This window comes from Pan paniscus, chromosome 11 (genome assembly GCF_029289425.2).
Source record: "Pan paniscus chromosome 11, NHGRI_mPanPan1-v2.0_pri, whole genome shotgun sequence".
Taxonomy (NCBI): Eukaryota; Metazoa; Chordata; class Mammalia; order Primates; family Hominidae; genus Pan; species Pan paniscus.
Window position 1 is genome coordinate 105,280,706 of NC_073260.2, and position 14,376 is coordinate 105,295,081.

The window sequence follows — 14,376 nt, forward strand, 5'->3', positions numbered from 1 at the left end:
TCAAGCACTTTTTCTGCATCTACTGAGATCATTATGGCTTTTCTTTTATTTGTTAATATGGTAAATTACATTGATTTTCAAGTTGTAGATCAATCCTGAATTTCTGGCATAAACCCCACTTGGGTCATGATCTGTCATCCTTTTTATATGTTCTTGAATTCTATTTGCTACAATTTTGTGTGAAATTTTATATATGTTAATGAGGAATACTGGCATATAGTTTTCCTGTAATATCTTTGGTTCTGGTATCAAGATAATGCTAACATGACAGAACAAGTTGGGAAAAATTTCCTCCTCTTCAATTTTCTGGAAAAGGTTGTAGAGAAATGGTGTTATTTCTTCCTTAAATGTCTGATAGAATTTGCCTGTGAAATTACGTGAGTCTGGATCTTTATGCGGGTAGATTTTTAAACTATGATTTCAATTCCTTTAACACATACGAGGCTATCTGGCTTGCCTATTTCTTCTTGATTGATAGATAGATTGATTGATTTTTTGAGACAGGGTCTTGCTCTGTTGCCCAGGCTGGAGTGCAGTGACACAATGACAGCTCACTGCAGTCTCAACCTCCCAGGCTCAAGTGGTCCTCCCACCTCAGCATCTCAAGTAGCTGGGACCGTGGACATGAACCACCACATCCAGTTAATTTATTTTTCTGGAGATGAGGTCTCACCATGTTTCCCAGGCTGGTCTAAAACTCCTGGGCTCAAGCGATTCTCCCCCTCCCAAAGTGTTGGGATTACAGGAATGAGCCACCTTGCCCAGCCCCTATTTCTTCCTGAATAAACTTTTGTAGTTTGTGTCTTTCAAGGAATTTGTCATTCCATCTAAGTTGTCAAATTTATTGGCATAAAGTTGTTCATAATATTCTATTACTATCCATTCAGTGTATTTAGAATATGTAGTGATGTCACCTCTCTAATTCTGATATCAGTAATTTGTATCTTCTCTTTTATGTCTGATCAGCCTGGTTAGAAGTTTAACCATTTTAAAAATCACATTTGGTTTCATTGATTTTTCTCTTGCTTTTCTGTTTCATATTTCTTTGAATTTTACTTTGATCTTTATTATTTTCTTTTCTCTGCTTATGTAGAGTTTAATTTGCTCTTCTTTTTCAAGTTTTTTAAGGTGGAAGCTGAAGTCAATGATTTGAGATCTTTTCTAATTTAGTTATTTAGTGCTACAAATCATTTCCTAAGCAATGTTTTAGTGGTACCCCACAAATCTGGATATGTTGTGTTTTCTTTTTTTTTTTTTTTTTTGAGACAGAGTGTCACTCTGTCACCTAGGCTGGAGTGTAGTGATGTGATCTTGGATCACTGCAACCTCCGCCTCCTGGGTTTAAGCGATTCTCACACCTCAGCCTCCTGAGTAGCTGGGATTACAGGTGCAAGCCACCGCACCCGGCCTTCTTTTTATTCTGTTCAGAATATTTTTTTATAGCCGTTTTCTTTTTTAAACTTTAATTCTTTTTTCCTTTTTTTCCTTTTCTTCACTCTGTTTTCTGAAACCTCACCTGGATCAAAATATATTTCCTTTTTTTTTTTGAGACGGAGTCTCACTCTGTCGCCCAGGCTGGAGTGCAGTGGCGCGATCTCGGCTCACTGCAACCTCCGCCTCCCAGGTTCACACCATTCTCCTGCCTCAGCCTCCCGAGTAGCTGGGACTGCAGGCGCCTGCCACCACGCCGGGCTAATTTTTTGTATTTTTAGTAGCAACAGGGTTTCACCATGTTAGCCAGGATGGTCTCGATCTCCAGACCTCGTGATCCACCTGCCTCGGCCTCCCAAAGTGCTGGGATTTCAGGCGTGAGCCACCGCACCCGGCCTTGTTTTATTTCCTTTTTTAAAAAATATTTTCTTTGCCCAATAGATAATTTTAAAGTATGTTTTCTCGGATGAGGTTTCTTACTAAAAAACTACAAATTAAAATAAAAAATAACATAAAAAAGACACAGATTTAAAGAGTAAAAAAATAAAATTTAAAGAAAAGCAAGTGCCAGGCGTGGTGGCTGTCGCCTGTAATCCCAGCACTTTGGAAGGCTGAGGCGGGCAGATCACCTGAGGTTGGGAGTTCGTGACCAGCCTAACCAACACAGAGAAACCTCTCTCTTCTAAAAGTACAAAATTAGCCGGGTGTGGTGGCGCATGCCTGTAATCCCAGCTACTCGGGAGGCTGCGATAGGAGAATCGCTTGAACTCAGGAGGTGGAGATGGCAGTGAGCAGTGAGCAGAGATTGCGCCCTTGCACTCCAGCCTGGGCAACAAGAGCGAAACTCTGTCTCAAAAAAAAAAAAAAACAAAAAAGAAAAATTTTTTAAAAAATAAAGTATGTTTTTCAGTTTCCAAATTCTGTACTTGGGAATTTTCCAAGAATCTTTCTGTTACTGATTTCTAACTTAAATGCCTTATGGTCAGAGAATGTACTTTGTATAACCCAAATTCTTTCATAGTTATCAAGACTTGTTTTATGGCTAAGAATCTGGTCTTTTTTTTTTTTTTTTTTTTTCATTTATTTTTTTGTAGAGACAGGGTCTTGCTATGTTGCCCAGCCTGGTCTTGAACTCCTGGCCTCAAGCAATCCTCCCACCCTGGCCTCCCAAAGTGCTGGGATTACAGCAGTTAAGACACCATGCTCAGCCTGAATGTGGTCTGTCTTGATGAATATTCCATGTGCACTTTAGCAGAATGTCTCTCTGTTGTTGCACAGAGGGCTCTATAAATCAAGTCAAGTAAATAGTGTTGTAACAAGTCTACTACATCCTTGATGGTTTTCTGTCCACTTGTGCTATCAACTAGTAAGAGAATGGCATTAAAATCTCTGACTAAAATTATGGATTTGTCTTTTTCTCCTTTCAGTCTATCAGTTTTTGCTTCATGTATTTTGAAACTGTTATTAAAGGCATAAACATTAAGAATTGTTATATCCTTTCAACTAATTCCTTTATCATTATAAAAAAAGCATTAAAAAATTACCCTTCTTCATTCCTGATAAAAACCAGTCTGTATGAAACAAAAGCTACTTTTCAATTTCAGATTTTATTAATACTTTCCTCTCACATAAAATGTATATATAGGATGCCTTTAGATTTACCTAAAATAAATGTATAAACCTGTTGATTGTAAACATTAGTGATGTGTAGATAACAGCATTTTGATGGTTTTTACATTAAAAAAAAATTTTTTTTTTTGGAGGCAGGATCTCACTCTGTTGCCCAGGCTGGAATGCAGTGGCACAATCATAGCTCACTTCAGCCTCAAACTCCCAGGCTCAAGTGATCCTTCTAGCTCAGCCTCCTGAGTAGCTGGGACTACAGGCACGCACCACCATATCCAGCTAATTTTTTCTAACTTTTGTAGAGATCAGGGTCTCTCTATGCTACCCAAGCTGGTCTTGAACTCCTGGCCTCAAGTGGCCCTCCAGCCTCCACCTCCTGAGCCACTGAGATTGAGACGGAGTTTCGCTCTTGCCACCCAGGCTGGAGTGCAACGGCACAATCTCGGCTCACTGCAACCTCCACCCCAGCGGGGTTCAAGTGACTCTCCTGCCTCAGTCTCCCGAGTCGCTGGAATTACAGGCGGCCCCCCCTCCACCACCACCACACCTGGCTAATTTTTGTATTTTTAGTACAGACAGGGTTTCACCATATTGGCCAGGCTGGTCCTGAACTCCTGACCTCAAGATCATCTACACGCCTCAGCCTCCCAAAGTGCGGGGGTTACAGGCACGAGCCCCCACACCCGGTCCCGGCCAGCTTTTTAATTTTAAAACATGTAATTGAAAAAATATATATATAACATTCAAGGTATATAAAATGATGATTTGGTATATATATATATACATTATGTACTGACTACCACAGTCAAATTAACACAATCAACACCACCACCCATAGTGACCATGGGGGGTGGTGGGAATAAGGACACTTAAAATTTGCTCTCTTTATCAAATTTCAAGTAAGCAATACAGTATAATCAACTATAGTAACCATGCTGTACATTACATCCCCTCCCTATTTCCCCTACCTCCTCCCCAGGCACTAGCAACCACCCTTGTATGCTCTGCTTTTATGAGTTCAACTTGTTGGATTCCACATATTAATGAGACTATACAATATTTGTCTTTCTGTATCTGGCTTATTTCACTTAGCATAATATCTCCCAGTTTCATCCATAATGTCATCAATGACAGGATTTCCTTCTTTTTATGGCTAAATAGTATTCTGCTGTGTGTGTGTATGCCACAATTTCTTTATACATTCATCCGTCGATGGACACTAAGGTTACTTCCACATCTCAGCTATTGTGAATAATGCTACAATTAACATGGGGGTACAGATATCTCTTCAATCTACTGATTTCACTTCCTTTGGATATATACCTTGAAGTGGGATTGCTGAATTGTACAGTAGTTCTATTTTTAATTGTGAGAAGAACCTCCATATTGTGCTCCATAATGGCTGTTCCAATTTACATTCCCATCAATAGGGTACAAGAGTTCTCTTTCGCCATACCCATATTGATACTTTGTATTAACAAAAGCTTTTGAAGAAAAAATAAAACGACTTATAAAAATCAACTTAGATATACAGTTTAACAATTAAAATTCATTTTCCAACTATAATTTTTGTATTTTTTGTAGACATGGTATCTCACTATGTTGCGTAGGCTGGTTCTGAACTTCTGGGCTCAAGCAATCCACCTGCCTCAGCCTCCCTAAGCACTGGGACTACAGGAATGAGCCACCTTGCTCAGCCACCTTACTGTTTAGAACAGCACACATTCTAATAAATGCCATTAATATCAACAAAACACTATTAACTTCAATTACAAGACTAAATGCACTGGGTTAGGTCGCTCAGAGTGAGACCTTGTCTCAAAAAAAAAGATAAAAAAAAACTAAATGTAGTTCATGTAATTCCTCTCATTGTAATAAAAGATATTTTTTAAAGGTTCAAAAACAGCTGTATGTTCCCTGGTAACCCAAACCATGCAAAATGAATGATGAACTTTTTTAAACCACAAAGAAAGTACAGTTTTATCAAAGCTATTTGCTACATTTAAGCAATTTAAAATAGGGGCTTGGTAACTCCCATTAGAAAGCATTATCAAAGTCAGGTTGACTGGGTCACAGAACTACAAAATTGAAATCATTTCAGATAAAATCAGTTCCTTTTTCAGAACACAAGGCAGTTAGTTTAATTCTCTACCATTGTACCTGCCACTGAAAGTTGTATACATAAGAGGGTTATAAAGAAGGGATGCAAATAACAAATGCCTAAAAGGCGTCGGGCATGATATTAAGAGTTGTGGGAACTAGAGAGAATGCAGGCTGCCACTACTACTAGGAACCATCCAATAGTTGCCAAATGAACTTGGAAAAATCAGAGCTTCCTTTCTACCTTTTTAAAGAAATCAGGATTTTTATATAAATGTCCAAGTTTTAAAATATTGGCAACTAATTAAAAACTTCTAAACATTAAGAAGTCCAAACAACACTACGTAAGAAGGCATATGCATCTAAAGGTTAAAAGTCAAGAGAGGAATCACTTTTAATTTCCATTATGAAATATACTGACTGGCTGGGTGTGCTGGTTCACGCCTGTAATCCCAGCACTTTGGGAGGTCACAGTGAGCAGATCATTTGAGGTCAGGAGTTTTGAGACCAGCCTGGCCAACACGGCAAAACCCCATCTCTACTAAAAATACAAAAAATTAGCCAGGTGTGGCGGCTCGTGCCTGTGGTCCTAGATACTTGGAAGGCTGAGGCATGAGAATTATTTGAACCCCGGAGGCAGAGGTTGCAGTGAGCCAAGATAGTGCCACTGCACCCTAGCCTGAGTGACAGAGGAAGACTACGCCAAAAAAAAAAAAGTATGTGTGTGTGTGTGTGTGTACACACACACTGATTTGGTTAAATGCCTACCTTTACCAATAAAGATATGTGAGCCAATGAAGCTATCAAACTGATAATACAACCACACTGAAAGGAATGAAAAATTAATCCAAATAATTATTTTATTTTAAGAGACAGGATCTCACTCTGTCACTCAGGCTAGAGTAGAGTGGTGCCATTATAGCTCACCACAGCCTTAGACTCCTGGGCTCAAACAATCCTCCCATTTCAGCCTCCTGATGAGTAGCTATGACTACAGATGTGCAGCACCACACCCAGTTAATCTTTTTTTTAATGTAGATGATACTGTTTGGCTGTGTTCCCACCCAAATCTTATCTTGAATTGTAACTCCCACAATTCCCACATGTCATGGGAGGAACCTGGTGAGAGGTAATTGAATCACAGGGGAGGGTCTTTCCCATGCTGTTCTCATGGAAGTGAATAAGTCTCACGAGATCCGATGGTTTTAAAAGAAAAGGGAGTTTCCCTGCACCAGCTCTCTATTTGCCTGCTGCCATTCACATAAGACGTGACTTGCTCCTCCTTGCCTTCTGCCATGATTGTGAGGCCTCCCCAGCCACATGGAACTGTATGTCCAATAAACCCCTTTCCTTTGTAAATTGCCCAGTCTCAGGTATGTCTTTATTAGCAGCGTGAGAACAGACTAATATAGTAAATTGGTACCAGGAGAGTGGGGCACTGCTGAAAAGATATCCGAAAATGTGGAAGCTACTTTCGAACTGGGTAACAGGCAGAGGCTGGAACAGTTTGGAGGGCTCAGGAGAGAGGAAAATGTGGGAAAGTTTGGAACTCCCTAGAGACTTGTTAAATGGCTTTGACCAAAATGCTGATCGTGATATGGACAATAAAGTTCAGGCTGAAGTGGTCTCAGATGGAGATGAGGAACTTGTTGGAAACTGGGGCAAAGGTGACTCTTGTTACGTTTTAGCAAACAGACTGGCAGCATTTTGCTCCTGTCCTAGAGATTTGTGGAACTTTGAACTTGAGAGAGATGATTTAGGGTATCTGCCAGAAGAAATTTCTAAGCAGCAAAGCATTCAAGAAGTGACTTGGGTGCTCTTAAAAGCATTCACTTTTACAGGGGAAGCAGAGCATAAAAGTTCAGAAAATTTGCATCCTGACAATGCAATAGAAAAGAAAATCCCATTTTCTGAGGAGAAATTCAAGCCAGCTACAGAAATTTACATAAGTAACGAAGAGCGGAATGTTAATCCCCAAGACAGAGGGGGAAAAATGTCTCCAAGGTATGTCAGAGGTCTTCACAGCAGCCTCTCCCATCACAGGCCCAGAGGCCTTGAAAGAAAAAGTGGTTTCATGGGCTGGGCCCAGCATCCCCTTGCTGTGTGCAGCCTAGGGACTTGGTGCTCTGCATCCCAGCCACTCCAGCTGTGATTAAAATGAGCCAAGGTACAGCTCAGGCCATGGTTTCAGAGGGTGCAAGCCCCAAGCCTTGGAAGCTTCCACATGATGTTAAGCCTGTGAGTGCACAGAAGTCAAGAACTAGGGTTTGCGAACCACCGCCTAGATTTCAGAGGATGTATGGAAATGCCTGGATGGGCAGGAAGAAATTTGCTGCAGGGGCGGGGCCCTCATGGAGAACCTCTGCTAGGGCAGTGTGGAAGGGAAATGTGGGGTGGGAGCCCCCACAAAGGGTCCCCACTGGGGTGCTGCCTAGCGGAGCTGTGAGAAGGTGGTCACCGTCCTCCGTACCCCAGAATGGTAGATCCTCCCACAGTTTGCATCATTCTCCTGGAAAAGCTGCAGACACTCATCACCAGCCCGTGAAAGCACACGGGAGGGAGGCTAGGTACCCTGCAAAGCCACAGGGGTGGAGTTGCCCAAGACCATGGGAACCCACTTCTTGCAGCAGTGTGACCTGGACGTGAGACATGGAGTCAAAGGAGATCATTGTGGAGCTTTAAGACTTGACCACCCCGCTGGATTTCAGACTTGCATGGGGCCTGTAGCCCCTTCATTTTGGCCAATTTCTCCCATTTGAAATGGCTGTATTTACCCAATGCCTGTGCCCCCATTGAATCCAGGAAGTAACTAACTTGCTTTTGATTTTACAAGCTAATAGGCAGAGGAAACGTGCCTTGTCTCAGATGAGACTTTGGACTGTGGACTTTTGAGTTAATGTCAAAATGAGTTAAGACTTTGGGGTCGGGTGCAGCGACTCACATTTGTAATCTAAACACTTTGGGAGGCTGAGCGGGGGCAGATCACTTGAGATTAGGGGTTCAAGACCAGCCTGGTCAATGTGGTGAAACCCCATTTCTACAAAAACTACAAAAATTACTCACTGCAACCTCCACCTCCTGGGTTCAAGCAATTCTCCTGTCTCAGCCTCCCATGTAGCTGGGATTACAGGTGCACGCCACTATGCCCAGCTAATTTTTGTATTTTTAGTAGAGATGGGGGTTTCACCATATTGGTCAGGCTGGTCCTGAACTCCTGATCTCAGGTGATCTACCCGCCTCAGCCCCCCAAAGCGCTGGGATTACAGGCGTGAGTCACTTGGGTATGTCAGCCATGTGAGAACAGACTAGTACAGTAGAGATGGAGGTCCTGCTACATTTCCCAGGCTGATCTCAAACTCCTGGCCTCATGCAATCATCCCACCTTGACATCCTAAAGCACTGGATTACAGGTATTAGCTACAGCGCCCAGCCACATATAACTTTTGAAGACAGTATTTTGACATAAAGAGCTGAGAAAAAAATCTTGACCTGGCTAGGCACAGTGGCTCATGCCTGCAATCCCAGCAATTTGGGAGGCTGAAGTGGGAGGATCATTTGACCCCAGGAGATTGAGACCAGCCTGGGCAACAAAGTGAGACCTAGCCCCTACAAAAAAATTTAAAATTAGCTGGATGTTGTGGCACACGCCTGTGATCCCAGCTACACAGGAGGCTGAGGCAAGAGGATTGTTTGAGCCGTAAGTGCCACTGCATTATAGCCTGTGAAACAGCAAGGCCCCATGTCAAAAACAAACACACACACATAAAATGAATTTGTTGATTTTTTTCACTCAGGTCTTGCACATTTTTTTGCTTGGATTATTCATAACTATTTAACTGTTTTGTGGCTAAATGGAAAGGAGTTCTTGTGTTTGTTAAAAAATTACTACTGGTGGCCGGGCGCGATGGCTTACGCCTATAATCCCAGCACTTTGGGAGGCCGAGGCAGGTGGATCACTTGAGATCAGGAGCTCAAGACCAGCCTGGCCAACATGGTGAAACCCTGTCTCTACTAAAAATACAAAAAAAATTAGCCGGGCATGGTGGCAGGCACCTGTAATCCCAGCTACTCGGGAGGCTGAGGCAGGAGAATCATTTGAACCCAGGAGGTGGAGGTTGCAGTGAGCCAAGATCGTGCCATTGCACTCCAGCCTGGGGGACAAGAGCGAGACTTCATCTCAAAAAAAAAAAAAAAAAAAAAAAAAAATTACTACTGGTATATTAATAACTTATGACAGGGTCTCAAACATCGTTTTAAATGCTGGGAATTAAAGCAATGAAAATACCAAATAGTTGTCTTTATGGAGCTTACATTACGGTTGGAAAATAATTAGTAAACTTATATTTTCAAAAACATAGATGCTGTGTGGCCGGGCATGGTGGCTCACACCTGTAATCCCAGCACTTTGGGAGACCGAGAAGGGTGGATCAACCAAGGTCAGGTGTTCGGGACCAACCTGACCAACATGGTGAAACCCCATCTCTACTAAAAATACAAAAATTAGCTGGCCGTAGTGGCTCACGCCTGTAATCCCAGCTACTCTGGAGTCTGAGGCACGAGAATCACCAGGAGGCGGAGGCTGCAGTGAGCTGAGATCGTGCCACTACACTCCAGCCTAGGTGACTGAGCAAGACTTGGTCTCAAAAAAAAAAAACCATAGGTGCTGTGAAGAAAAGTAAATCAAAACAGAGAGAAAGTGGAAGGGAGGGGCCTATTTTTATGGTGTCACCAGGGAATACCTCTCTGAAGAAGTAAATAAGTAAGATCTAGCCAGGCGAGGAGGCACACACCTGTAATCCCAGCATTTAGGGAAGCTGAGGCGGGCAGATCACCTGAGGTCGGGAGTTCGAGACCAGCCTGACCAACATGGAGAAACCCCATCTTTACTAAAAATACAAAAATTAGCCAGGTGAGGCGGCGCATGCCTGTAATCCCAGCTACTCAGGTGGCTGAGGCAGGAGAATCGCTTGAACCCGGGAGGCGGAGGTTGCGGTGAGCCAAGATCGTGCCATTGTACTCCAGCCTGGGCAACAAGAGTAAGACTCCATCTCAAAATAAAAAAAAAAGAAGTAAGATCTAAGCAGGGGCCTAAGTGGCATGAAGGAGCAAGCAAATCATATGACAATAAAGGAAGAACATTCCAGGCAGGAAAAAAGTCAATTAATAAAAGCCTTAAAGCAGTAAGTAACTTGGTCTTTGAGGAACAGCAAGGCCAGTGGCTCTGGAGCTTAGAGTAGTAGGAGATGAGGTCAGTGAAAGAGAAAACAAGTAAGGCCTTTTAGGCTAAGACTAGGTCTTTGGATTTTTTTCTAAATATGATGAAAAACTATGAGGGGCCTTCAAATGAGAGTGACATGTTACCATTTATGTTTTTCATTTTAGCTGTTGTGAGAACAAACTAGAAGCAGAAAAGAATGGAAGCAAGGGAGAGCAGATAGAAGGCAATTAAAATAACCCAGAAAAGAGATAATAAAAATGGCTTATATTAGGGCAAAGGAGTGAGAGCAGCAAGAAATTATAATATTGGGGATATAGTTTGAAGGTAAAGCTGCTGCTGGTGGATTGGAAGTAAAAGGGGAAAAAAGAGAAAGCAAGTATGATTTCCAGTTTGTGGCTTAAGTGGGTAAACGATAGTACCATTTACTGAGAGGGTAATGTCTGAGAAAAGGGTAGGTTTGAGGAAATAAACCAATAATTCTTTTTTGGACAAGTTAAAATTGACATGCCTACTAAAATATTCAAGAGATGTAGAAAAGGCAGTCCTGGCAGGGCACAGTGGCTCACACCTATAAACCCAGTCCTTTGGGAGGCCAAGGTGGGAGGATGCCTGAGGCCAGGTGTTCGAGACCAGCCTGGGCAACACAGCAAGACCCAGTCTCAATAACTACAATAAAATTAGCCAGGTGTGGTAGTATGCACCTAAAGTCCTAGCTACTCAGGAGGCTGAGGCAGGAGGATCACTTGAGACCAGGAATTCAAGGTTACAATGAGCTATAATTGCATCACTGTATTTCGGCCTGGGTGACAGAATGAGACCCTGTCTTGAAAAACGAAAAAGCAGTCCATTATAGTGTGGAGTTCAATGAAGATGTCAAGGCATGTCAAGGCCTGAGTCAAGAGCAAATTAATAATGCTTACAGCCATAGCATTAGATAAGATACTCAAAGAACTGTCAAATACTAACTGACGAATACTGATAAAGAAAAGTTACAAAGCCTAAGTCTAGGTGTGATACAACAACCTTCAGGTGAGGAAAGAGAAGCTAGAAAATAAGACCAAGAAGGAGCTGCCATAAATTAGGAAAGAATAAAGACAATATGGCATCCAGAAAACCAAGTAAAGTTTTTATAAAACAGGAACTGATCAATCACTTGTGTCAAATGCTGATGACAGGCAGAGTAATTTAAGGATTGAGAACACTGACAAGAGTGATTTCAGTTGGTGGGAGTGCAAAAGAGCCAACCTGGAAAGAGTTGGGGAAAAAATGGAATCTTAGAGGGTAGAGATACTGAGAATGAGCAATTCTTTCTGACAAATTTTGCTGTAAATGAGAAGGAAAGGTGTGTGTGAGAAATGAGCTGTTTTTGTTTTTTTCCTTTTGCCATCCCTATTGAAGTTAGAGAATTAAGAGTTATAGCATGTTCATACGCTAAGAAAAATGATTCGCCAGGAAAAATAATACAGGGGATGTGCAGGTCTAGATAAAATAAAAATAAAACAAACAAACAAAAACAAAAATATCGAAGATAACCCAGAAGCAAAATCCTTAAATACACAAGAAGTCACAACATAGATGAACATAGATGAGTTGGCTTAAAAAAAAAAAAAGTGGTCTGCAAGTAGGAATCATTTTCGCTGCAGAGAATAAAAACACTATGTGCAATACTTAAATCAATAAATAAACAAACAAACATGCCCAGTGCAGTGGCTCACGCCTGCAATCCCAACACTTTGGGAAGCCAAGGTGGGAGGATTGCTTGACATAGCGAGACCTCATCTCTATAATAAAAAATAATAATAATTTTCTAAAAAACAGCTAAGAGTCTAGAAGGAAAGAGATTACATAGTCTTCTTAGCAAACAAAGTAGAAGGACAAGCAGACACAGCAGTGGTGTAGGCACAATAGATATGTGTGGTCATAAATTTAAAGTGAGACGAGCTAGCCTATTTGTTTTCTCCAGCCACACTCCACTGCTCAGGTTCAAGGAATTACAGAGTTGACAAAGAACTGAGTGTAATCGGGGTTGAAGTTTTGCCTTGATTACAATGAAGGAAGAGAAGAACAAGAGTTTTATCACTCAACACCACAGAATGGTACCTACAGAACACTAATACTTACTGAAATTTTTATTAAATGAATCAATATAATTGGATAAGTTAAGAAGAGAATATATGAGGAGAATGATGGACAGTGAAAAAATGGCGTAGCTACTGGCCTGGAGGTCTTGATGGAATCCAAGAAATGTCCAGTGAGAAAACTGAAAAAATAAAAAAAAATAGGATTCCAAGAAATATCAAAATAGGGTACCGGAGTATGTGAGTTAGTAGAAGAGGAAGTGGAGGTCAGAGTTAGATGCTTACAATTTTTTTTTTTTTTTTTTTTTTGAGACGGAGTCTCGCTCTGTCGTCCAGGCTGGAGTGCAATGGCATGATCTCTGCTCACCGCAACCTCCACCTCCTGGGTTCAAGCGATTCTCCCGCCTCAGCCTTCTGAGTAGCTGGGATTACAAGCACATGCCACCACGCCTGGCTAGTTTTTTGTATTTTTAGTAGAGACGGGGTTTCACCACGTTGGCCAGGCTAATCTCGAACCCCTGACTTCGTGATCCACCCGCCTCAGCCTTCCAAAGTGCTGGGATTACAGGAGTGAGCCACCGCGCCCGGCCCAATGCTTACAATTTTTTAAGTTATAGATCATGGCGATAAAGTCTAGGGTAATGGTTCTCCGTCCTGACTATACATTGGAGCCACCTGGAACACTTTTTTTTTTTTTTTTTTTGAGACTGAGTCTTACTCTGTCGCCCAGGCAGGAGTGCAGTAGCGCCATCTTGGCTCACTGCAAGCTCCGCCTCCCGGGTTCACACCATTCTCCTGCCTCAGCCTCCCGAGTAGCTGGGACTACAGGTGCCTCCCACCATGCCCAGCTAATTTTTGTGTTTTCAGTAGAGGCGGGGTTTCACCTTGTTAGCCAGGATGGTCTCAATCTCCTGACCTCATGATCTGCCCGCCTCGGCCTCCCAAAGTGCTGGGATTACCGGCGTGAGCCACCGCGCCTGGCCCTGGAACACTTTTTTAAAAAAATCAGACCAATAAAATATGAATTTCTGAAGGTGGCCCACTACTATCAATATTTTTTAAGCTGCCCATTTAGAATATACAGCCAGAATTGAGAACTACTAGTCTAGGGTGTGATTATGCATGCAGACAGCTAAGGTAGGTTAGAGAAGAAACCTGCGATCTGCAAACTGAAGAACTTCTAATAAAGTTTTTTTCTATTATTCTTGATATGAATAAAAACATGAGCTGTGCTCAAAGTATTTCACATCCAGTAATTCATTTCATATTCATAACAACCCAATAAGGGAGGTCTAGCATTATCCCTTTGTGAGGAAAATTAGACACAGATGGGGAGAACGAAACTGTACTGAATTAAGAGTCCCAGGTTATACATAAAGTTAAAGGTGTATATTATAAACCCTAAGGCAACTACTTTTTTTTTTTTTTTGAGGTGGAGTCTCGCTCTGTCACCCAGGCTGGAGTGCAGTGGCACGATCTCCGCTCACTGCAACCTCCATCTCCTGGGTTCAAGTGATTCTCCTGCCTCAGCCTCCCCCTCCCAAGTAGCTGAGACTACAGTCACGTGCAACCACGCCCAGCTAATTTTTTGTATTTTTAGGACAGATGGGGTTTCACTGTGTTAGCCAGGATGGTCTCGATCTCTTGACCTCATGCTCCTCCCGCCTCAGCCTCCCAAAGTGCTGGGATTACAGGTGTGAGCCACCACGCCCGGCCAAGGCAACTACTTTTAAAAATCAAGACATATAGCTAATCAGCCAATGTGAAGATAAATGGAATACTAAAATATACTCAAGTAATCCAAAAAGGAACAAACAAGAGATAGGACAAATTAAAAACAAGCAGGCCAGGCGAGAAGGCTCACGCCTGTTAATCCCAGCACTTTGGGAGGCCAAGGTGGGTAGATGACCTGAGGTCAGGAGT

At 42.2% G+C, this 14,376-nt stretch overlaps 1 protein-coding gene across 2 annotated transcripts in view; it reads right to left on the reverse strand.

The window, feature by feature from the left end:
* The window catches only part of DENND4C (DENN domain containing 4C), a 136,660-nt gene that overhangs the window by 107,960 nt on the left and 14,324 nt on the right, over positions 1 to 14,376 (reverse strand). The gene's annotated exons all lie outside the window — the stretch shown is intronic.